Here is a 24,693-nt window from a genome sequence, read left to right on the forward strand (position 1 = left end):
CTCTTTTGCAAGGGCAAAAAGCTCTCTTAACCATTGAGCCGTTGCCCCAGCCCCGAATCGTGCATCTGCATTATAAAGTTCAAGTTTTGATATGGTCTGCTTTTTTGTTTGTTTTGTTTTGTTTTGTTTTGTTTGGTGTGTGTGTTGAGGATAAAACCTGGGACCTTGCACTTGTTAGGCAAATTGTCTACCTTTGACCCCAGTACCCAGTACCCAGTCCTTGATAGCTCTGACTTTCTAAGCAATGTCCGTCCATGCGTACTGTGTATCAAAAGATCTGAGCACCCCTGGCATCGTGGAAACTCAGAGTAGAGTTCCATGCCTCCTCCCACCCAGGCAGGGCCTTCACGTTTATTGTGATGTCTTATTTCTTGTTATCGCGAGTCTTTCCATGGCTTCAGTCCTGCAAGTTTTAATAGAGGTGTTACATCCTCAGAGAGACTTTCCATAATACCCTAACAGAATGTCACACAGTACTTTTGGCACACACAGTCACCCAGTTCCTTCTCAATGAAAAACTGATTTATTGGCACTCCTGTGCACACCTATGTATTCCTGTGAACTCCTTTCCCCAACTACATCACACACACAGACTAATTCTCAATCCTTCCCCTCACCCCCGTGTGTGTGTGTGTGTGTGTGTGTGTGTGTGTGTAGCTTGAAATTCCCCTTGCCCTCAAACTTCCCCCATATGGAAGGAGTCAACTCTATGGTTGTAGACTACATAGTTTTTATGATTATTGTTCTTTGTTCATCTTACCCCTGACTCCCACCCTCACCCCATGGTCTGACCACTCCAAGGCGTGATGACTTCAAACAACCATAATCACCTGTTATCTCCCACCATTTCTCAGAGTCTGGAATGTGGCTGTGTGGCCCGTCCCTGTTCCACCTGGTATTCACAGGGCAGACTCAAAAGCTTGCGGCTGGAATCATCTACAGGGCTGTTGACGTGTCTGGTGAATGATATGAGATACCCCAGTTCTCCAGGCATATTCCTGTCTGTGGATGTGACTTCTCTATGCCATATTATTTCCCAAGGGTGGCTGCCCCCGATGTATGGCTGTGGAAACTAAGATCTCCACAGGCAGTGCCGGCCTCCCAGCAAGCACTGACATTTATTGAGGGCTTGCTGCTGTTCAAGCATTGTGCTAAGTGTGACGTCTGTGTTATTGTACTTAACCCCTGGCAGCTGCGATTTATACGATTTATACGGGCAGCCCGCTTTTTACACTGAAGGGATAGAGTCAGTGAGGTTAAATGGCAGTTTTAAGCTCACAATGGACTTGTGAATTTTGTGATGACAGGGCTGACGGTGGAGCCTTGCTTCCAGAGAGAGTGGACCCTCAGCTCTGCTGACATATCTGTCGACTGGTCCTGGGCTGCCACCCCACTCCCCAAACATACCTTTCCCCTCCCTCCAGGAACAGAAGAATTCATTTTGTTCAAATCACATCTCAATAATCCTTTCCTTACTTCCATTTTTCCCCCTTAAAAACATAAGTCACTTTTTTTTTTATAGTTTGAGTTAGTGAATTCATTAAGTATTACAAAGAGACACCCAAACCAGGAGTCAGCCGCTATGGTAGCACACACCTTTAATCCCAGCACTCAGAAGGCAGAGGCAGGTGGATCTCTTGAGTTTGAGGTCAGCCTGGTGAGTGACAAACTGCTGGTGCATTACAAAGATCCATACATAGAAGTCATATTTAGTTTTGCCAGTGAATTCCAAACAGTTTTGCAAACAGAGGCCACACCCAAGACTCACCTGGATCAGGGAAAGCTCTGGTGGCAGAGCAACTGTACAGTGACCCTTTGGTTCTTCCTCACAGCTACCTTCCTGCCTTGAGCAGGCTCTGCTCACCTCCTACCTCCCAAACGTCTTGCCTTGATTCAGTCTCATTATAACAATAGCCTCTCTTGGATACTCTGCTTGAGCACGTGACCTGTGAACGAAACCCACGCATTCGAACCTTCCCACACGGCTGCTGCGCCTGTGTCCATCCCTTAACTCTTGGCATCAGTCTTTAGAAGTGAGAAATAGAATTCGGTTTGGGGACATCATCTAAGTGTCCCAAAGAGATACAAACTTCTGTTGTTTTGCCCTTAACAGTAGTGAGTTATATAGACCTCTGTTGTCTGTTTTTGGGGGTTGGGTTCACACCGTCATTTATGAAGGGAGCGCAGGCTCTTCCCAAGATGGTGTGTTATTGATTCCTTGTGTTAATTATATATAAGTGAGACTTGGTTAGTTCCTTTACCAGTGGCCAAACAGCGCCTTCTCTCACAGTCTACATGCTTAGGGTTGAGGTAGTGAGCTCACAGCATGTTTAGTTGGTCAGGTTGTGAAGTCAATATTTTGTAAGAAAGTAAATCCTATAGAAAGCGTGTTAGTTGTTCTCATGGCTGTGGCAGAATGACTGAGAGAATGTAGGGGAACGTACTGTGGCCCAGCATTCAGGACCGCGGTCTGTCATGCCAGGGGAGGCAAGGTGACAGGATGGTGAGCGGAGTGACTCCACTGTGGCACAAGAACCATACAGTGGCTGGTTATAGTGTGACAGCAGTCAGGAAGAGGCAGCCTCAAAGAGGGTGCTGTAACCTCAAGTCCCAAGTGACCTCAAGTCTCCAGCTAGGCTTCAGAAAGTTCCCCGACTTTCCAGTACAAAACGACAGCAACTGTGGACCTAGTGCACAAACGTGAACCTGGAGGAGACATTTCACATTTAAAGAGTAACAGAGGGCTGCAGGGATGTCAGGTTATGTCACTCTACCCAACTATTTCCATCTTAAAGTAGAAGCCAGAGGGCCCTACGCGAGTTGACCCCTCTGCCCGTTCTCAGCGCCACCTTGGGATGTGTGTTGTCCTGGCATCTGATACTTTCCTTCTCTCGGTGGGGCCACCCTCTTTCAAGTAAAACCAACCCCTTTGGCTTCTTCTAGACTCTTCCACAGCTTATCACCTTAAGTATCAGTCACTTCAGTGCCTCTAACTCGCCACACCTCCAACCTCTTGGTCACAGTGCAGTGGAGGAGCTGACCATAAGCAAAGCTATGGCCATGACCAGCTTTCCCTCCAGAGAGCAAGGCTGACTGTCACCAGGAGCCCAGGCCCCTCCCTGCCCTTCAGCTGTCAGGAAGACTCACTGTAAAGGTCCTTTCTGGTGGCAGCACCCAGGGGATCCCCCCTGGGCTCCACAGTAGAACCAATTCAACCCTGCACTTAACTGGGAATTTCCACATGACATTTGGCCTCTCATCTCGTGGCCCAAACTCTGTGGATCAGACGGAGTTTTTTGAAGTCCAGGACCCTGCTTTAGATAGGGGTGGCTGTACTGCAGGAGTCTTGGCTGTGTACCCACTGTGTTGCCTGCCAGGGAGCTGGGTCTAGCTCTCCTCAGATGTTTCTCTTATGTCATCGTCTCTGGCCACCTCAGCTGTGTTCTCTGCTTTCAGTTTCACTGGCCCTACCAGCCGACCTTTCACGTACTTCTTGCTTTGTTCAGAAACTGAAACTGCACCCCAAACCTAACAGGTTTGTGTCTCCCTTGTTCCATTCTGTTAAAAACCCCCGCTGCCTTTCTCTTTCTCCCCAGCTCACTTGTGGGTTCTAGGGCGTCAAGAAAGGACAGCTCTGCCTCCTGCCTCTGTCGGTAAAGTTCCACACAGAAGTTCATATGTAAACTTAAAAGTTTTCTTGTCACAGCTTTGGTTCTCACAGGGGAAAGGTGGCACTCTTTGTATAAGAGGGGCAGGGAGGAGAAGACTGGGAAAATAACTGCTTGCTGTATAAGGATGAAGAGCTGAGTTCAGATTTTGATACCTATGGAAAAATCTGTGCTTGGCTGTGTGTGTGTATGTGTGTGTGTGTGTGTGTGTGTGTGTGTGTGTGTATGTCCAGTCCTAAGGGGGGTAAAGATCTCAGAATCACTGAGGTTTCATAGCTCCAGATTCAATGACAGGAATCATGATCCTATCTGAAAGGAGTAAGGCAGAGACCCAAGAACAGAATACCTAATATCCTCCTCGGGCCTCTGTAACTGCCCCCCCCCCTTCTCTCTCTCATAGAGAGAGTTGGAGGTAAGGAGGCCAAAGGAGAAATTAGGCAAATTTCTGCCCTACCAGCCTCATGGGGAGTCTGGAGCTAGAATGGCTTTTTAGCCCTCTGTTGACTTGGCTGTGATTGTCAGGCCTCAGTCACCGCCTGTTGCTCACCTTGAGGAAGTGACCTGGGCAAAGTCCATCCCTGCATCCTAAAGCACTCCACGAAAGCCCTGCTTCCAGGCCTCTGCTGTGCCCCTGAGCACCTTCCACATTACTGTAGGTGAAACAAGGCCTCATCGTTTACATATGATGATATGATGCATGTCAGATGATGCAGGATGTTCATTAACAACTAGTGACCTCTGGGGCTGGTGGGATGGTTCAGTGGTTAAGAGCTCTTACTGCCTGTAGTGGCTATTCTTGGTTGTCAACTTGACTATATTTGGAATGAACTACAATCCAGAATTGGAAGGCTCACCAGTGACCCTTATCTGGAGGCTTGGAGATCCTTATCTGGATCTTGGTATGGAGATCTTGAGACATAGTGGCTATGGATTCCAGAAGATTAAATCTCCGAGTTTAAAGAGATTTAATCTGGGCTACACCTTTCATCTGGGATTAAAGGTGTGGTGGAACACACCTTTAATCTGGGCTACACCTTCTGCTGGAGACAATATAAGGACACTGGAAGAAGGGAGTCTAGCTCTTGCTCCTGCGCCTGCTTGCTGTGTGAGACTGAGTAACTGCTAGATCCTTGGACTTCCATTCACAGCTGCGACTGAACCATTGTTGGGAATTGGGCTGCCGACTGTAAGTCATCAATAAATTCTTTTACTATATAGAGACTATCCATAAGTTCTGTGACTCTAGAGAACCCTGACTAATACATTGCCCTTCCATAGGACCCAGGTTTGGTTCCCAGGATCCACATGGTAGCTCACAGTGATCCTTAGCTCCCGTTCCAGGGGATCGTATACCCTAGTCTAGCTTCCTTGGGCACCAGGCAGACATGCAGTACATAAAACATACATGCAGGCAAACACTCACACATGCAAAGTAAAAGTAAATGAGGTTTTTTTGGTTTGTTTGTTTGTTTGTTTGTTTTAGGAAAAAAATAAAGTTTATGGTCAGTCTTAGTTTGCTACTGAAGTTTTTGTAGGTGTCATTGATGAAGCCTTAGAGATACTTATGGAGCCATCCTGTCTGGCAAATGAGGAAGTGAGGTGACAAGGTAATTAGTGTGGCTTTCCATAGCACAGACTCCCTTACCCCCTCCTATCACAAAAGCTTGAGACACCCTGTCTTAGTTAGGGTTCACTGCTGTGAATAGACATCGTGACCAAGGCAACTCATATAAGGACAACATTTAATTGGGGCTGGCTTACTGGTTCAGCCCATTGTCATCAAGGCAGGAACATGGCAGCATCCAGGCAGGCATGGTACAAGAGGAGCGGAGAGTTCTACATCTTCAACTGAAGGCTGCTAGCAGAATACTGACTTGCAGGCAGCTAAAATGAGGGTCTTAAAGCCCACACCCATAGTGACACACCTGCTCCAACAAGGCCACACCCACTCCAACAGGACCACACCTTCTAATAGTACCACTCCCTGGGCCGAGCATATACAAACCATCACACACTCCCTCCCCGAAACACTGCAAGTATGGAAATGGGATGAAGAGAGAAAAGTCACTCAAGAAGGGTGAATTCCAGAAAAGCATCTCTGCTGTGCACTCTGGGAACCCAGTCCCTTCAGGCCACTCCAGAGACAAGTCTCCATTCTCCAAAGTTCCCCCACTCCCGTGGAAAGGAAACCTAGACATTTTGGATTATCTGCCCACCTGTCCCCGCCTGAGACTGTCCTGAGGTCCACCAGCGTTTTTACTCTGTCTGCAGACCAGGATCCCTGGCAGGATTCACAGTGGGTACACAGCCAAGACTCCTGCAGTACAACCACCCCTATCTAAAGCAGGGTCCTGGACTTAAGAAAACTCCGTCCAGTGAGACTGTAGTGCTGCATTTACCCGGAGCAGTGCTGGACCATCTTTGTGCAAGGTTAACTTCTCAGGATAGCCTAGCCTGCTCCCAGAGCCAGAAAACTCCTTCCATGTGAGCTCTTGAGGAAGCTGGGGATGGGGCAGTGACAGCACCTGTTTCAGAGGTTTGGTCAAAGCTAGAGTGCAGATGCCCCGACTACCTACAAAGGCTCTTCACATCGATTATTAAACATCTTCCTGCTCTGTGCCCAGAGCAGGGAATGTGGTCTCTTTCTGAGAACTGCTCTAATGAGGGAAGACCTGGCCAACAGTCACAGCATTGCGAACAGATGCTGCTGCGCTGTGACCAGGCACTACAGTGCTCAGTGGTGTCCAGGCAACAAGGGATGCTGCTGCCCTGTGACATAGACTGTAGTGCTCAGCAGTGTCCAGGCAACAAGGGCTGCTGCTGCCCTGTGACAGTCACTACAGTGCTCAGCGGTGTCCAGGCAACAGGGGATGCTGCTGCCCTGTGACATGGACTACAGTGCTCAGTGGTGTCCAGGCAACAAGGGGAGACCGGATCCAACAGTCTCAGCACTGCGAGCAGATGCTGCTGTGCTGTGACAGGCAGTGCTCAGTGGTGTCCAGGTCTTGCTGGAAAAGCTGTGCCAGAGAGAAAGGTTCTTCCTATTGGTCTTCTGTTCTCAACAGACTGAGTCTTGAACAAAATCCCAGTGGGAACTGGAACAGTATTGAAGTGTGTGAAGGGTAGGGTAGCCTGCTGGGCCTTTGGAGTGGGCTGACTAGATTTTCAGTGTCTCCATTACGTATCTAGTGAGAATTCATTGGGCAGTAGGCAAATGAAGCCTTGGTTTCCTGCTCTGAGAATGGGATTGATGTAACAGAACTCAGTTCCCTGGAGTATTTACTCCACATCGCAACGGATACACAAATATCTAACCAGAGCTTCCACGTAGTAAGCATTAGCTCGTGATGATTGACAGGAGGGAGAGGAATGGGAGGGTCAGGTGAGAGAATGACCAGAGCATGGTCATGGGTAGACGTGGCAGGCAAGAAGCAAAAGGAGAAATACTGAGGTGAAGAGGTGGGAAGGCATCACAGCTGAGGAGGGCTGCCGGCTTAGACCAGAATCTCATCGAAAAACACAAGGGGAAGCCCAGCATGTAAAATACATCAGCGGAGCCGCTTATTTGAAAGTGAAGTCAGGGACCAAGGTCCTCTCTTTTTGTTCCTCCTCCTCCAACTACCCACAGCCCCCCAAGGGAATTCTAAGAAACCCCGATGCTGCAAGAACAAAACCAGTTTCTATAGAAGGATTTGTAAGAAGACACTCTAATAGCTTCTCGGTTCTGAATTGACTGAGTTTTCCAGAAAGAAAAAAAATCCTTCTCTCTTTAAAGTGTCATCTTGGATGAACCTTTGCTCAAGTGTGTTACCTTTTTGCCTTCTTATCAAGGCTGAATGAAAACCTTCTGGTCTGTTCGTGGTGACTTTGGGTTAGTTCTGGCTCTGCGCTTTGAGGTGGCACTCTCCAGCCTCCGAGGTTCTGAAGAGCAGATGCCCCAGGCTGCCTGGTGCTCTCCGGATTTCGGTGAGCAGCCGCTTAGAGTCGGGGCTTCTGGACATGGGGACCAGGATGCCCCAGACTACATCCCATCCCATCGTGCATCTCATTAGTACTGTGACCTTGAACAAAAACGTGAGTTCAGTTTCTGCAAACTCTGAAGTAGTCACACTTACTCAGCTAGGTTGTGGTAAGAAGTAAGTTTTGGCATCGTTGTGCGTTCAGAACAATGATTTATGTAAGCACGCTGTGTAAGTGTGATTGTGGTGGAGGGGCAGGAGGTGGTAGTGATGTGTGTGGTTTTTTTTTTTTTTTTAAATATGATTTTCTGTCGACTTCTTTCACATAGTCTAGGGCTTAAGCCTGTGAACTCTAAAGGTTTTAGTACGGTGAATTTGAGCCTCACCAGCATTGTGACCTTAGGAAAGTGAACTTCATTTTGTGGTTCAGTTTATTCATCCAGAAAGGGGGGGGGCTAAAATACAAATTAGTTCATAGGATTTCTGCAAAGATTAAAAAAGATAACATTTTGTAAACTCGTTGTTAGCACCTATTTTGGTCCTTCATGACACCCATCTTTCTTGTTAATTAAGAATCTTGGTATAATGTATAATACAGAGTCAGGAGTTTTGTTGTTGTTGTTGTTGTTTTGTTTTTTGTTTTTTTTTTCTCCTATAAGCTATTGAGAAGATATGGTTTTTCGCTTTGTCACTTAAGTGCCTTCAGCTAATAGAGGCTAACTTTTTAATCTTTGTGAGGTGCTTGATGCTGGTACGAAGGAAGGTGGATGGAGAGAGAAGCACCGTGAATGTACCTGTCGCGCAGTACTTACTATGGAAGTGACTTCCAGTCTGCACGTTTTGTACGGAAGGCTCACACTTTGCCACAAGGGTGGCAAAGTGTTCATACAGGGGATTTTTGCCAAAGGAAGGACGCAGCAAGGAAAGGTGTTGGTAGAAAAGACGGGAAGCAGCGCAGGGCGAACAGGCAAGCAGCAGGTTTTCTGATGTCTCCATCTAGACAGCAAATAAGCAGCAGAAAGCAAGAAAGAAAGCAAACGAGCCAAAACAACAACAACAACAACAACAAAACAACCAAAGGACTTTTGCATTCCTTTTGTGGGTCAGGTCTAAATGCCCACCTCTGTATGATTTTACTGGCTCAGTTGAGTCTCTAGAGCAGTGGTTCTCGAGCGGTGGGTCTCCACCCCCCTAAGACCATCGGCAGTATCAGATATTTACATTACAATTCATAACAGTAGCAAAATCACAGTTATGAAGATTCAATGAAATAGTTTTATGGTTGGGGAATCACCAGAGCGCAGCGTTAGGAAGGTTGGGAACCACGGCTCTAGAGCATACAGCTATCAAGATCAGCCCCGTATGGGAAAGTTTGGAGCAGCCAGGATTGTGTTGCATATTTAAAATGTTTAGAAAAATGATACAGCCCTCAAGAGAGGTGGGGGTGGGCTGCTGTGGAGGTTAGATTGGGGTGGAGGTTGCATGTTTTCTCTGTGTTATCCTGGAACAGTTACATATGCTTTGGACATACTTAAGAAAATGTCCGTTTTTGTCTAAGTTTTTGTTGGCCATTAAGTAGAACCCTGAATCTGCAAAATAATCAGATGCTCTATGTAGATTGGTACCTATTAAAGATTTCTGTGTGATTCAGATCTTGCTCTGTTATGTGAGAGACTTTCCCTGGGGAGACAGGACACACAGAAGTCTGCCCACTCCATAAAAGATCCCCCCAGAGTCCAGCTTAGTGAGCAGTGAGTTTTATTGGGGTTAGTTACAGAAGCAGGGATGACGGAAAACAGCTGCCTTATCAAAACAGCTACACACAGAGAAACCCTGTCTCCCCCCAAAAAAAAACTAAAATAAAATAAAAAATGATGTTTAGTTTGCAAACATTTCTTGCCCATTTTTAAGCCCCGTTTTATTTTTATTTATTTATTTTTTAATTTTAATTTTAATATTTTGGTTTTTCAAGACAGGGTTTCTCTGTGTAGCCCTGGCTGTTCTGGAACTCACTCTGTAGACCAGGCCTGCCTCGAACTCAGAAATCCGCCTGCCTGTGCCTCCCGAGTGCTGGGATTAAAGGCGTACGCCACCAGGCCTGGCACCTGTTTTTATTTTTAAGCAATAGAGTCTGATCATGTAGTCCAGACAGGCCTTGAACTTAACACTCACTCCCTTTATCTCTGAGGTGTAGCCACTAAGCTAGCTGCCCACTCTTTACACAGATCAGTTCCAGTACTGGTCGACATACTGAATTTACCCACTTAAACTTAGTTCAGACTTAAGGCTTTTATTAAAAAAAAAATTGTAGTCTCATCTTTGGTTAGAAATCTTAACTCCAAGGCCGGCAGGATTGCCCAGCAGGTAAAGGCACTTGCTACATGGACCCTACAACCTGAACTTGATCCCAGGAACCGTGACGGAAAGAGAGAATCAACTCTTGAAAATTTGTCTTTAACTTCCACGCATACATAATGGTCAGGACACCTTCATCCATTCATCATCATCATCATCATCTGCATACATACATAATAATAACAACAAAAACAAGAACAACAAGAAAAATGGAAGTTCATGCTCCCTAATTTAGATTCCCTTACCTAGTATTTACTTAGCAGATATTAATTTAATTAATACTTAATTCTTCATGAACGTGAGCTCCTTGAGAACCTGGGCCTGTTTATATGTTCTCCACTGCACCCCAGGCAACTCCTACAGATGGTAGGCAGTCCTCTAGAGAATCATGGGATGACTGGATAACTCTCACTGCTAATAGTGTGCCACAAAACAAGGGACAACTTTGGCACTTGGTTCTAGATGATTTTGAATGCTGCAAGTGCTGAGCCGGATTAGTCCAGGGCCTCTCCATGCTTTTAGCATCGTAAAAGCACAGTAAGTGTCTGTAGTGGCTATTCCTGGTTGTCAACTTGACTATATCTGGGATGAACTATAATCCAGAATTGGAAGGCTCACCAATGATCCTAATCTGGAGGCTGGGAGATACAAGTTTCTAACCTGGATATTGGCATGGAGATCTTGAGGCATAGTGGCTATGAATCCCTGAAGATTAAGACAGGGAGATCTCTGAGTTCAAGGTCATCTGGGATTAAAGTCATGGTGACACACATTTTTATGCTGGGCTACACCTTCTGCTGGAGACCTACACAAGGACATTGGAAGAAGGAAGATTTACTCTCTCTCTCCTTCGCCTGCTTGCCTTGTGGGACTGAGCAACTGCTAGACCCTTGAACTTCCATTCACAGCTGCTGCTGACCATTGTTGGGAGTTGGACTGCAGATTGTAAGTCATCAACAAATTTCCTTACTGTATAGAGACTACCCATAAGCCCTGTGACTCTAGAGAACCCTGACTAACACGACATCTCTCGCTGGTCATCTGTAGCAGATGCTCCTATTCTTTACAGCATTTTAAAAATTACCCTGCTTGAAAATCACCAAAAGCGAGGAGCATTTGGGTGTGAAATCAGTGGTGGAGCCATTTCCCCAGGTGCGGTTTGGGTCTCTGGAGTCTTAGATGACAAGCATGGGACCCCAGAAAGTGCTAAAGGGATGAATAGCCCAGAGGGTAAAAATCAGTGATACAGAACTGAACCCCCATCCCACCCCCACTACTAATTTACTGCTGCTGTGCTGACCCTCCCCCTGCCCCCCACCTCCCTCTCACCACTTTCTCTTTCAAACTCCATGCTGCTTTAGCTGCAGCAGTTTCCTCTCTGGAACCAGTGATCTATAAGTCAGCAAGTTCAAGGAATGAATTGAATATTGCTATCTGGATACAATGTGGCAAGTTTTCCTTGAGCTTCAGGTTTAAACTTCTCCATAAAATGTTAGAAATGGTGATGTTCCTAACATTCCGAATGTGTGAACCACGTATAGAGCAATCTGTGAACTATCTAGTAAATTTGTAACTGTGTTGCATAGGCAACAGTGTTTGTGATTAAACTAGGTTTTGTGCATTCAGGTTATGCCCTAACTGTTCGGTGAGACTAGAGCTACACACGCTGTTATTTTTATAGCATCAGAACTACCCTTTTTGTCCCCACTAGAATCACTACACTGGTCATAGTCTTTGCTTCTTTGATCCTCCATGCTGCCCTGTCTTGAGCTCAGATACTATGTACCGATAATGCTGACAATTTCCGAACTACTGGACATTTTAAATCTGTAATATGTTTAGTCCAACAACTATAAAACCAGTGTCTGCCACCCTTCTACACAGCAGCCATGGCACTCTATGCCTGTCGCAAATAATCTATGGAGAATATACCCACAGTCACAGATGCTAGTATTCCAAATTTGCAAGTCTGTACGCCAAAGTTTATTGATAAGTTAATTATTTGAGCCGAGCTCCAAACTCATTCTTCCTATAGAAATAATGTTGTAAGTCACTATTGGTAGTCTTTTACTGACAGTCCACATACCTAGATGATGTTTGGCTGACCGTATCATGATCAAGATCCAAAGGGGTTTTAAGGGCATGCAATCCCCCCACCCTCACCCCCACGCACTGTGTACTAGATTCTACCAGAATCCCTAGTGGGGTGTTTATGCTTAACAACAACTGGAGGACATGTTGTGTCAACACTTCGGTAACTCCTATCAGATTAATAAGAAGTTGGCTTTTTAATCTCAGGGGTATAAAACAGCCCCGTTGGTATCAAAGAATTGCTAGGTGTCTGGCTCTGCATGACCCATCACTACAAAGAGCAAGCAGGACACTGTCTCTGGCTGCAGAGCTTAATTCACATCTAGAAGAAGCACACGTTGTATCAACAGAGAATGGAGATGTGGGTGCCCCTGTCAAGTCCTGGAAGGAAAGTTGCTTCTATGAAAAGAAACCCTGGAGGTTGTAACACCACCAGCTAACCAGCCTCAACTAGACACTTATAGAACAAACGTAATTTCCAAAGAGAACCTTGGGGGAGGGGAGTGTTGAAGGGTTAAAAAGTATCACAGAAAAGGGGAGTGAGTGTATGAAGAAGGCATCTCCTGAGGTGACTGGTAGGTTGTGAGGGAAAGCCTTGTAGAGGCTCTGCTCAGAGGAGACTGAGCCCTTAGGGCTCTGCTGTGCTGGTGTCTAGAACAAACGGGATGCTGCTTAGATGGGAAGGATGGGAGACAGCTATCCAGGGATCAGAACAAAGAACAGTGTCTCAGCAGGGAGCTAGGACTGGCCCTGCGACCTTTATCCCCTATTGTCTGTTTCAGCCTGAAGACTCTATCTTCAGCTCTTTGCTTAGGCCTTGCTCTGTGCTCATTTCCTGCCACCTCCCCCACCCCCCACCCCCACTACCTGCGCGCTGAGTACCTTAACTCCTTCAGGTCTTGTTCAAGTGTGCTCTGACTAGAGTCCTTTAACCCCTCCCCTTTAAAAAGATGAGTAGAACACTTGGAAAATTTGTGTGTCGTTCTTGCACAAGGGCCGTGTCATCTTCCCTATACTGTTCCAGTTTTAGTATTTGTGCAGCTGAAGTGAGCAAGCAAGTGAGCCCTTACCTCCCTTTTAAACATGTCACTCCATTCCCCCAAAGTTCCCCTTGGTCCTCCTTTCCTTTATAGATAGCGGCTATTGCTACCGGACTTACATTCCGTATTTTCTGCTTTCTTCCATCACACTGTAAATTCCACCAATCAGGGAGCCTGGTTCTCAGCTGTGTGTCCTGTGCTGAGGACTGAGAATTTGGCTGGAAAGAGCGTTGCTCCTTAGAAAAGTATTTACAGAAGGGATCCTTTTGGGCCTGTGTCATGATCAGTCTGCCAGTGTGGAGGGTGATTCTGGTAGTGCTTAGATTTCTCTGTTAGAAGCCTGGGGGTGGGGCACCATTTGTCTTGCCCCTTTTGGTGTTGAATCTTTCCAAGTTTTATTTTGACATACTCAAAGCCCATGGAAGAGTCGCAAGAGCTTTGCAAAGGGAAGTCCGTGTTCCCCGCTATTCACCATTTGCCCCCCACACCACCATACCCTCTGTACCTCTCTGTTCAGTGTTTCCCTGTATAATTCTCGCAGCTGTTTATGTCACGTTTAATTTTATCACCTAAGAAGGAGACTCCGTGTCATGTTCAGGGATTGTAACAAGGACACAGCACAGCTAGCTCAGTGTGCACATCCTTCTATCCTGTGCCCACCCTGTCTAAACACAGCAACAACAGTTGAAGTCAGTGAGCCCACCCGGAATTACACATTGTACTTGGTTGTCCCATTACTTTAAGCTTTCTAGTATGTATTTGTTTTTTATTGTTTTTCTAAAGCTTATGTCATTTGTTTCATTAAGTGGCCCTTGCCAGGGCTTGCTTTATATTTCCCTATTGTTAGAGTCAAGATAGACTTTTGGCAGGAGTTATGGCACAGACAACAATGTATCCTTGTAAGTACCTGAACTTAGGAGATGTGGGATGTATCTTTACTAGTGTTGTCAACTGTGAGCCCCTTTGTCTCATTCCCTCACTAGTACATAGTGAGTATTTGTAACTTAAAGTTTTGCAACATAAAATTTTGTTACATAGAACTGGAATTTGACTGGACAAGTATTGTAAAACTACTTAAACATTCGGTTCCTCAACAATTAGTGACTATTTTTAATGACCTTTTATGCCTTAGAGTAGTTGTCATAAAGAAGAGCCCCTCTTCCCTATCTTATTTTCTTGATTGCTTTTTATAAATATGATCTCAGGAATTATTTTTAGTGTGTTCTCTTGCATTAATGTCATTCATTTTAATGTTCCGATCATCCTAGCATTAGCCGAAGTTCTAGCTTCTGGAGAGAGAGAAGGCACTAATTCAAGAAGTAATGAGTATTTTTAGTCCACTTAGCATGCTTCCCAAGTGGTGATTGCACAGGAAGCAGCCAGATTGGGCCCAGACTCATCATCCCTATTCCACTGTCTGGTGTTGGTGATGATCAATGGAGTGTATTAGAGTAGCCATGCCTTATGAATCTGTAAGGAGCGGACTTCTAAGAGTTAAAACATATTATATATATATATATATATATATATAATATATATAATTATATATTATATATATATAATTACCTTCTAGGGCTGGAGAGACGGCTCAGTGGAAAAGAGGGCTTCCTACTTCTGCAGAAGACCTGGATTGGGTACTCTTAGCACCACCTGTAACTCCTGTTCCAGAGGCTCTGACACGGTCTTCTGCCTCTATAGTTCCTGCACATACAGGGTGCAACTCAAAACGACACACAGCGCGTTTATTTAAGAAATACACAAGAATGTAAAAACGTGTCCACTTAGCATCGAAGTTGCTCTTTTATTGACCTGTGCCCTCTGACAGACATAGTGGGAGAAGAGACACACTTCAGCCAAGTTCTGGAACCTGCTGGTGCGGAACACTGTGTCCTACCTACATATACACTCTTCCACTTGCCAGTCTTCTCCTTTCAAAGAGGTGCTTTCAATCCCCTGGTTTCAGTGACCATGCAAAATAGCAGTAGTTTTAGCTATGGTTGTTCATCGACTAAGGTTCTCCTTGGTCAAGTGAAACGTCATTGATACCTAAGCACAAGTTAGATGAGTTGAGCTTTCTGCACCCCAAATTAAATGGTTTTCCTGACCTGCGGGAGTGCTTTGGTCCCATAACTCCCTCAGTCCCCTTAGAAGTCACTTCTAGACAAGTTATTGTGAACACTCTGGCTATTTGTAGTTTGTGTAGTATTTGTAGTTTTACATTGATAAAAGTCCCACACATACATGGCATTTGTGTTGCTTAGTAAGGCGGTTGTTCCTGGTTGTCAGCTTGACTCTGTTTGGAATGAACTACGATCCAGAATTGGAAGACTCACCTGTGATCCTAATCTGGAGGCTGCGAGATACAAGTTTCTGACCTGGATCTTGGCATGGAGATCTTGAGGCATAGTGGCTATGAATCCCAGAAGACAGGGGGACACCTTTCATCAGGGCCACACCCTCTCCTGGAGAACTATATTAGGACATTGGAAGGAGGAGAACTGACTGACTCATCCTTGCCTCTGCCTTGTGGGACTAAGCAACTGCTAGATCCTTGGACTTCCATTCACAGCTGCTGCTGCTGCTGCTGTTGACCATTGTTGGGAGTTGGACTACAGACTGAAAGTCATCAACAAATTCCCTTACTATTTAGAGACTAGACTTAGTAACCTTACTTCTGTTTACCCTTACTTAACCCTATTAAGAATGGATTTTTTGTTTTTTTTTTTTTTTGTTTGTTTGTTTGTTTAACAAGAGAACATCACAAGAACACTTGCACTCTCATGGACATCGAATGAAGTACACATCACTCACTTCCCTCCGTGGAAGCCACAAAAGGTGTACTAGAAATAAAGGGCACCTGCTGAAATAAGCTCTGATCCTTTGGACACCACAGCCACAGATGGGCATCAAGAGTGAGTGGAATGGAGTAGAATGAATGAGTGTGTCAACAGAACCAGAAAGGTTTCCCAAGTGGGCGCTTGCATTTTTTTTTGAGTGTTTCTTTTATTTTGTACTGTCTGACATTTGGATAGATAAATGAATTAGACCTCTCTATTTAAAAGGGCTCAGTCAACTTCAGACATAAATGACCTTTGACTCCATGTTTTTGTTTGCTCTCAGCTCTCCCTAACTGGTGTTAGACCACATTCTTCTTGTTGCAGAGTCTAGCTGTTGCCAGAGTCCCCTTCCATACCAGAAGGCGATGCCCTCGTGATTTGCCCCGTGGTCTCACCATATACCTACAAAGCCCATTGAACAGTGTCATCAGTGGCAGGGGTGGGGGCATTTTCTTTTCCTCAGTGATTTTTAACAGAGTTTTTCTAACGCTAACCTGGAAGTCATCTGCCACAGTGTTTAAGCCAGTGAGTATCTGTTAAGTCTTCTTGGTTGGAGGGTGACACCTGAAGATTTTGAGGATCAAGCTGTGTAAGTAGCCAGGCCTGGTGATGGAGCAGTGTTCTACAGAAGTCCAGTGTTCGCTGGAGAACTATAGGCCGTGGAACTTGTGGTCTGTGCAAGCCACTGTCTAGGTATTTAAAGCTTGCCCGTGGCTGGATGCCAGGCCCTGTGGTGAACAGAAAGGCTACATCAGTGCCTCTAATGTGTGACACCTGCTACCAATTAGTTCACACCTGCCTTATGCTGTCCTGCCCACCCCCATTCTCTCTCCCATGAGCTATCCTTTAAGAAACATTGAAAATCAGAAGTGTATCAGATTCTGACCTAGATCTCCAAGTATCTTTATTATAGCTCTGAAAAATGTAGATGAATTCTCTGGATAATAAATAAGAGATCAAGTTTTACCTATTTAAAGGTGGATAAATGTCTTTTTTTTTTCCTGACACTGAAAACATCCCAGATATTTGGCACATAGGGAGTGGGGAGGAGAAGAGGAGAAGAAAAAGAGGAGGACCTTAGCAGCATCCTTCGTGGTACCCAAACAGTGTTTAATATGCACACATGTCTGCCAAGTATTTGCTGAACCGGAAAGGACAGCAGATAAATACATTTAAATACATTTTCTTTTCACTTCCAATCATGGGAGATTTTCCAATTGTAACTTTGATTCCAGCAGATTCAATGCCTTGCTATGTTCCAGGGTTGTTTGGGCGCTGATTAGGCATTAGTCCCTTCCTGATTACACACACTAGTACGCACACTGACCTGCTAGGTCTAAATGTACATCTGTGTCCTTAATACACACAGTTAGCTAGAGGATTGATTGCTAGGTTGAAGGATACCCTGGAAAAGTAAGCGTCACCTTTAATGTTTCCTGAAATACCTTGAGTCCTTAGAGTGTCACTTTATGACAATATACTGTGTTAGTTTAACTTACTCTATTGCCATAGAAATTATTGTAAACTCAGCCAGCATTTATTGAATTTTGCATTTCCTCTTCTTTTTTATTTATATTTTTTTATTAGACTGCTTGTGGACGTTGTACATCGTGGTGCGGAGCCTAGTGCGCACCACGATGTACAACGTCCACAAGCAGATGGTTTAATATACGGAAATCCATCAACGTAATCCATTATATAAACAAACTCAAAGGCAAAAACCACATGATCATCTCGTTAGATGCAGAAAAAGCATTCGACAAGATCCAACACCCATTCATGATAAAAGTCTTGGAAAGATCAGGAATTCAAGACCCATACCTAAACATGATAAAAGCAATCTACAGCAAACCAGTAGCCAACATCAAAGTAAATGGTGAGAAGCTGGAAGCAATCCTACTAAAATCAGGGACTAGACAAGGCTGCCCACTCTCCCCATACCTATTCAACATTGTACTTGAAGTCCTAGCCAGAGCAATTTGACAACAAAAGGAGATCAAAGGGATACAAGTTGGAAAAGATGAAGTCAAAATATCACTTTTTGCAGATGATATGATTGTATATATAAGTGACCCCTAAAAATTCCACCAGAGAACTCCTAAACCTGATAAACAGCTTCGGTGAAGTAGCTGGATACAAAATTAACTCAAACAAGTCAATGGCCTTTCTGTACACAAAGAATAAACAGGCCGAGAAAGAAATTAGGGAAGCATTTCCTCCTCTTGACATCCTGTCATTTACCACCTTGCCTGATCCCAATAAACAAGACCACCAATACTGATCCAAAACTCCTTAAAGTGTGGCGTGCATGGATCTCTTGCAGTCTTCAAACGGGAGAACTCCATGAGGTAGAGGGGTCAGAGGGGCAATATTAGATGATTCAGAATGGCAGCTGGGCTAAATGGATAGGGGAAAGAGTTGGGGGGGAGACTAGGAAGCAGAGGCTGGAATTTTACACTCACTGTGCATTTGAGTCACAGGCAAGGTTTTCCATGGGAAGGATGGAGCTAAGGTCTAACAGCTCCTCCCTAGGACAGAATGCACTAGAACGGGACGGAGAAGCACCAGGACAGGTCCATCCGCAACACCGCCTTCATCCTCGTTGTCCTGGGAAGCCTCAGTACCAGGGCATCCTCATTTCCGTGATGAACGAAGAGATTGTGTTTATCTTCTGGACTTGCAGAAGTAATGAGAGATGTAATGGGCAGAGGAAATGGTGGGCGCTGGTGGGCACATTCACCCTTAGCTGTTGAGCAAGGAAGAAGAATGGAAGCTGCTTGGGGAAGTCGGCCTTGACAGGCATCGGTTGGCTGAAGTTTTGTGGGGTTGCTGTTCACCCGTGTGGTATTAAAGATGGGTTTTGAGAGGTGTCACCTGCAAATTTCGGGACACAGGAAGGCACAGGGGTATACAAGAGTGCTGTGTTAGCAAGGCCGTTCTGTTTCCTCTATACCTGCAGGTCAAAGATTTGAGCAACAGTCACATTTAAATGATTTGACTGCGTCTCTTGGTAGGTGTTCAATAGCTGCAGAGAACACTAATTCTGGTCAGTGGGAGGAAGTGGGTGACGTGGCCAGCACTACACATTTATTTATTCTTTTGTTAGCAATATATACATTTTATGTTCTATACCTGGAAGTTCCTGTACTGACAGGGATGAGATAGAGAATTCGTCTGAATAAATCTAAATAGGAAATAATTGACTATTTCTAGAACAATGGCATAACCTAATTTTAATGACTAATGCATGCTTAATTCTGGTTGACGAGAAAGTAAGAAAATGGGGCATTGTCTCCTGTATGAAAACAAAAGCTCAAGTTTTCTTTTTTAAATTAAATTTTTCTAAGTTAGCATGCAAAGTAACAAGTTTTGTCACTGGTGTTTTTATACATACACTGTGTTCTAGTTTGTACCTCTCCTCCCCAGTGACCCTGGGTCCCCTTAGCCACCCACTGGTTCCTTCTTCGTTGTATAGGCTCTGCTTTTATGTTCATACTGCCTATGTGTGCTATTATTCTCCCCTCCCCCATCCCTTTAGGTCTCTTTCTCTTTTCTAATAGTCCTTCTTCTGGTTTCATGGCCTATATATGCACATAGTACAAATATGTATATACACACACACACCTTAGCCTCAGGCAGACTCTTTAGACAAAGGCAAAAAGTAGCCACATACATACAGCACCATACACTGCCCACTTCTGCTGCCTGAAGATGAAAATGTGGAATTCTCAGCTCCTTCTCCAGCACCATGTCTGCCTGGGTGCTGCCATGCTTCCCACCATGATGATAATGGACTAAACCTCTGAACCTGTAAGCCATCCCCAATTAAATGTTTGCCTTTATAAGAGTTGCCATGGTCATGGTGTCTCTTAACAGCAATAAAACCCAAACTCCAAGGAAGTGACAAAAAAACTACACTGGAAATTGAAAAATGCTGATAAGAAACATGGAAGAGAACACGAGAAGACAGAGATATCACACATGCTCATGGATGGGTAGAATTAATATTGTTACAATGGTGTATTACTGTATATATTCTACAGATTCAATGTGGTCCCCATCAAAATCCTACAGCTATTCTTCATAGACCTAAAAAAAAAAAAGGTTCTAAAATCCTAAAGTGGAAAAAAAAAACCCACAAAATAATCTTTAGTTAAAAAAGAAATGCTGAAAATATTACAATACCAATCTCAACAGAAGTACGGTTAACCAAACATCATGAACTGACAACAAAACAGATTCTTAGACTAACAGCACAAAGGATGCAGAAATAAACCCCACACCTACAGTCATCTAATTTTTGACAAAAGTGTCAAAAATGTACATTGAAGACAGTCTTTTAAACAAATAAAGGGGGCAAAGCTAGAATCCAACCCCATGTGTAAAAGTATTAAACTTACAGCCATGTATACAAATCAATTTAAAACAGATCAAAACCCCTCATGTAATGCCTCAAACAGAATCCCCCTGGGAGAAACACAGGCAAAACACTCCAAGACACAGGTATAGGCAAGGATTTTTCTGAAGAGGCCTCTTAATGCCACAGGAAATAATTCCAAGACCTGCAAGATGAGATTGCATCAAATCAAAGGACTTCTGCACAGCAAAGGAAACCAAAGTGAAGACCCAGCCTCCAGAATGAGAAAAGCTGCCCCAGTAAACACTAGAAGGCTTGCTATGGTCATGGAGTTCTTGAGGCATAGTGGCTATGAATCCCAGATTAAAACCAGGAGATCTCCGAGTTCAAGGTCATCTGGGACACAGCTAGTCCCAGATCCAGGTGTGGTGGTACACACCTTTAATCTGGGCCACACCATCTGCTGGAGACTTATATAAGGACAATGGAAAGAGGAGGATTGACCATTTCTTCTTTGCCTGCTTGCCGTGTGGGACTGAACAACCGCTAGACCCTTGGCTGACCATTGTTGGGAGTTGGACTACAGACTGTTTAAGTCATCAAACAAATTTCCTTACTATATAGAGACTACCCATAAGCTCTGTGACTCTAGAGAACCCTGACTAATACAGGTTCTATGGCCTCCTGAGAAGGAAGCATATCCTTTTTATCTGATAGATGGAAAGAATATTCTATAGATACCTCGTGAGTACATTTAATCTAATGCATAGTTTGATTCTGATGTTTCTTTGTTAATTTTTAGCTTCGATAACTAAAGACGGAAGGAAGTTTTTGAAAATATCACTGTTTTAGTATCAGAGCCTGTTTTACCTTTTATGTATATTAATATTTGTTTCATAAAATTGGAAGCTTCAAAGTTTGGTGGAAATATAATTCATGATTTTTTATTTATTAATGTGTAGTGAAGATATTTATATCTCCTGCCTAATTTTTGTTTAAAGTCTACTTTATAAAGATTCACAATAGACACACCAGCTTAGTTTTTGGGGATGGGCCTTCCATTCACCTGATAGAGTAGCTTTATCTGAGTTTAACAGTTCGTGGATGTCTTTACTGGTTAGATCTCTTTCTTAGAGACAATAGAAAGTTGGATCTAAGTTCTGTTTGGATGATTGGTTTTGGTTTTTCAAGACAAGATTTCTTTGTGTAGTCCTGGCTGTCCTGGAACTAGGTCTGTAGACTAGGCTGGCCTAGAACTCTGATTCCCCTGCCTCTGCCTGAAGGCCTGACAACCACTGCCCAGTGGATCTAGTTTTTTGTTCATTTTTGTCGTTTTTGACACAATCTTTCTATTGTGCTGCTCTGCCTGTCCTGGAACTCTTATATAGACAGGCCTAGACACCACCAGGATCTGCCTGCCTCTGCCTCCCTGGTACTGGGATTAAAGGTGTGCACCACAAAGCCCAACTCTAGTTATTTAACTCTAGTCAGCCTCTCGGCCCTTCATTAGTGATGTGCAGGTATTAGATCATCATTGGAAGACGCTTACTAATTCTTGAGAGTTTATTCCTTTTGGTAGCAGTTGTGGTGGTTGGTTACTGTTGGTTCCTTCTCTGATATAATATCAGGAATTTTTCTGCCTTCTGTATCAGGCATGATAGATTTCTTGTAGGATCCCACTCATCTATTTATCTTGAAAATGTATCATTTCCTGTGTTCTCTTCTTTGGTTATAGTATTAAGTATCTTGTTGATCATGGGCTGTCTTAGTTTGTGTTTATCTTGGAATATTATTCATCAATTTTAAAAGAAAGCTTTGCTGGATATAATAGAGTTGTTTGGCTGGTATTTATTTTCATAACTTAAAGTGTGTTCCTCCATTTAATTCTGGTCTTCAGGGTTTCTCTTGTAAGGTGCACTGTCACCCTGTTTGCTTGTACAAATGAGTTGAGTTTTTCATTTTGTTGTTGTTGTTTGGTGTGTGTGTGTGTGTTTAAGACAGGGTCTCACTGTATAAAGCATGGGAAGCCTGGAGCTCACTGGCTGACCAAGATGACCTTGAGCTCAGAGATTATTCTGCCTTTGCCTTTCCTGAGTGTTGGGATTAAAGGCATGTGCCAGCACACCTGGCTGCTGTGTACTCTTGGCATCTTGAATGTGTCATGACAGGATTCTGTTTCTTGGAGTTCTAAATACCTCTTCTGCTTGGGCATTCATTCCTTTCTTGAGATTCTAGAAATTTTCAGTTGTAGTTTGTTGGTATTTATTTATTTATTTATTTATTTAAAACTCCAGATTTTATTCCCCTTCCAGTCCATCCTCTAACTGATCCACATACCATACCTCCTCCTCTCACCCCTCTCCACGAGGAAGTCCCCGCTCCCCACCCCCTACCCTACCAGACCTCTAAAGTCCCTGGGGCCTCCAGTCTCTTGAGGGTTAGGTGCATCTTCTCTGACTAAACCCAGACCCAGCTGTCCTCTGCTGTATATGTGTGGGGGGCCTCATATCAGCTGGTGTAGGCTACCTGGTTGGTGGTCCAGTGTCTGAGGGATCTCGGGGGTCCGGGTTAATTGAGACTGCTGGTCCTCCTACAGGGTCACCCTCCTCCTCAGCTTCTTCCAGCTTTCCCTTAATTCAACCACAAGTGTCAGCAGTTTCTGTCCATTGCTTGGGTGCAAATATCTGCATCTGACTCTTGTTGGGTCTTTCGAAGGGCAGTCATGCCAGGTCCCTAAGGTCAACAAGTGGAAGGGCCCAAGTGAGGATGCCTCAGTCCCACTTGGGAGGGAGAAGAAAGCAATCACTAGTGGGGAGGGAGGAACCTGGGAGGTAAAGAGAATAAAGAGGGTGAAAGGTGAACATGATCTGGTATTGGGTTGGGGGAGAAAGGACTGAAGCCCTGAGGACAAGCAGAAAGAATGGAAAACAGGAAACCTCCAGAGGTAGGAGGTTGGGGCGACCTTCCAGAATACACCAGAGACCTGGGAGGTAAGAGACTCTCAGGACCTTAGATGAAATGCCCTACATTAGGGAGAGGGAAGTTGCAGAGCCCACCTCCAGCAGAAAGACAGGGCATCAAGTGTGGAATGGGGTTGGACTCTGACCCATAATTGTTCCTGTCTGAAAGAACTACAGGGATGGAAATGGAAAGGAGCCTGAGGAAAAGAAGGTCCAGCAACAGGCTCAAAGTGGGATCCAGATCAAGGGGAGGCCTCAAGACCTGACACTATTACTGAGGCTATGCTATACATTTTTAAGTCTGGTCTTTTGATTATATTCCAGAGTTCTTATACAATGTAGTCATGCTCACTTATTATTGACCTTATTAATGCTTAAATGTAGCGTATTCATGGATGATATTCTTCCTTCTGTTTGGTCTATTGGGGATGTTTTCCGCTGTTTTTAATTTGATTCATTGAGTTTTTCCAGCGTTTCCTACTTGTTTCATGTCCCCATTCCCTCTGCGTTTGACCTCCCCGTGGGTGACTTTCTGGTGTATTCTGCCATCTTTCCCATCCATTTGGCTGATGTCTTCATCTGTGTTGTTGCCTTTATACTCCATGCCCTAGACTAAATTCTTCCCATGCATTTTTTTTTTTTCCTGTTCTTTTTCACATCCTCTACAGTAAGCCGGGAATTCTTTACCCAGCTCTCTTATTTCAGTACAGGGTTGGGTTTAGTAGTTGAGGAGTTGTGAACTTCTGGAGAAGTCACATGGCTTTGTGTCCCACATTCCTGCATTGAGGTTTTACAGCTGTCGGTTTGACTAGCTTTTCTGGTTTATTTAGAGGGTCTTCACTCAAAGCCAACTTGACTCAAGGCCGAATCCCCCATCCCATTCAGAACAGAGAACACAAACTGTTTTGGCAGCAACACCACCAAACTGTACAAGACAAATGCACTTGATGGTGCCGGGGAGAGGCATTGGAACGTAAAATGCCTGCCTCACAGGTGAGGGGACCTGTGGGCGGATCCCCCAGACTGTGCTCACAGGTGCCTGGCATCCTGGTGCTGTGGGGGGATAGCGACAGGCTCGTCAAAAGATAAGCACCAGGCTATTGTGAGAGAGTCTGTCCCTAAAGATAAGGTAGAGAGTGACCAAAGAAGATACTCAAGTGTTGACCTCTGGCCTCCAAACACATGCCCACAACCTGTACATGCACACATAAGCACAGAAACATGCACAAAGAAGTATACTTAGGGGCTGGTGAGATGGCTCAGTGGGTAAGAGCACCCGACTGCTCTTCCGAAGGTCCAGAGTTCAAATCCCAGCAACCACATGCTGACTCACAACCATCCGTAACGAGATCTGGCGCCCTCTTCTGGAGTGTCTGAAGACAGCTACAGTGTACTTACATATAATAAATAAATAAATCTTTAAAAA

At 44.5% G+C, this 24,693-nt stretch overlaps 1 protein-coding gene and 1 non-coding gene across 2 annotated transcripts in view; one reads left to right on the plus strand and one right to left on the minus strand.

Annotated features, from left to right (window-relative positions):
- The window catches only part of LOC110285462 (polycomb group RING finger protein 5), a 107,318-nt gene that overhangs the window by 23,982 nt on the left and 58,643 nt on the right, over window positions 1-24,693 (plus strand). The gene's annotated exons all lie outside the window — the stretch shown is intronic.
- On the minus strand, window positions 13,022-13,125 carry LOC115030036. Its single transcript, XR_003835628.1, has one exon. It is a non-coding gene; the product is annotated as a U6 spliceosomal RNA (small nuclear RNA).

The sequence above is a fragment of the Mus caroli genome, chromosome 19 (assembly GCF_900094665.2).
Source record: "Mus caroli chromosome 19, CAROLI_EIJ_v1.1, whole genome shotgun sequence".
In the NCBI taxonomy this organism is placed as follows: Eukaryota; Metazoa; Chordata; class Mammalia; order Rodentia; family Muridae; genus Mus; species Mus caroli.